Genomic DNA, 1284 nt, shown 5'->3' on the forward strand with positions numbered 1-1284 from the left:
CATACACACAAACCCTCCCCCACACACAATCACACACTGCACCTACCCCCACCCTCCCCGCCGCAAACACATCTGTGCACCTCTGTGGGGGAGCCCCACACACTGCTACACACACCCACACCTCCCCATGCACACCCCATATTCTCTTCCTCTGCACACCCCACAGCCCCCCACACATTCCCACCCATGTCCATGTGTATGCACACACACCCCACATAGACACACATCCACACATATGCCCCCAGCCCCTCACAAACCCCATACCCACACTCTCTACACACCCCACAATATACAAGAATAAGACTTCATTTTGAGCTATTATGCAATCACCTCTATATATGCAATGCAATGCAAACACACAAATAGGACAAAATATATATATTTTAAATAAAATTAAAATATATTATTGTCAAATGTTTAATTTTTAGTATATAATTTGCTTTTTTCTGTTTCCAAGATGACAGATCCCTTTCTCAAAAGGAGTACTTCCAGGGGTAAGGGGAGGGACTTCTGGCAGCAAAAGTCAGGGTTAGGGGGTGGGACTTCTGGCCCCAAGATGGCGACCAGGGGGGGCATAACACCTGTCCAGGGGCAGGGCTACCCTTGTGGCCCTTGACAGCTCACCAAAACTTAAGTGGCCGTCCAGCTGAAATAAATGCCCATCCTTGTCTATGAGGAGCTTTTAGGGCTGAAATTTAGCTGGCTTGTTCTCAGCCCTGTACCTGTCATTTGGGAGATTTTTATTTTTGTTTATTAAACTTGAGCAAAATTTAGTTCAGCTGTTTTGCATGCTGAGTTGTAGTGAATTATTTTTTTCCTGTTTACAACAAAGTTGTGGAGCTTTTTCCTTAATAATAGTTTTTTTTTTTTTTTTATTTAGTAATAAGTGGTAGAGGCTAGGAACTTGATAAACAGGATGCTTCCAATCTTGCAGGTGTACCTAGGAGGCAGTTTTTAGAAGAGGTTTTTAAAAGTACTTTGTTCATATGTCTTGGATTTCTGTAACACAGTGTTTTAAGTCTTCTGGCAGTCTTTTTGCAGTTGCTAATGTAGAATCAATTTAGGGAAGTTCATGGGCTGAGCTATATGTTTTTGCTGGATGAGAAACATATATTGGCAATGGGGGATGATATGGTAGGGGACCTACAGATTGGTAGTCACCTGGGGGACAGTGATCACCAAATAGTAGAATTCACCATAAGACGTCAAGTGGGTAAGGTAACTAGTAGGGTGAAAGTGCTAGACTTTAGGAAAGCTGATTTAATGAACTCAGGCGATTAGTCA

This window comes from Alligator sinensis, unplaced genomic scaffold (assembly GCF_000455745.1).
Source record: "Alligator sinensis unplaced genomic scaffold, ASM45574v1 scaffold1044_1, whole genome shotgun sequence".
In the NCBI taxonomy this organism is placed as follows: Eukaryota; Metazoa; Chordata; order Crocodylia; family Alligatoridae; genus Alligator; species Alligator sinensis.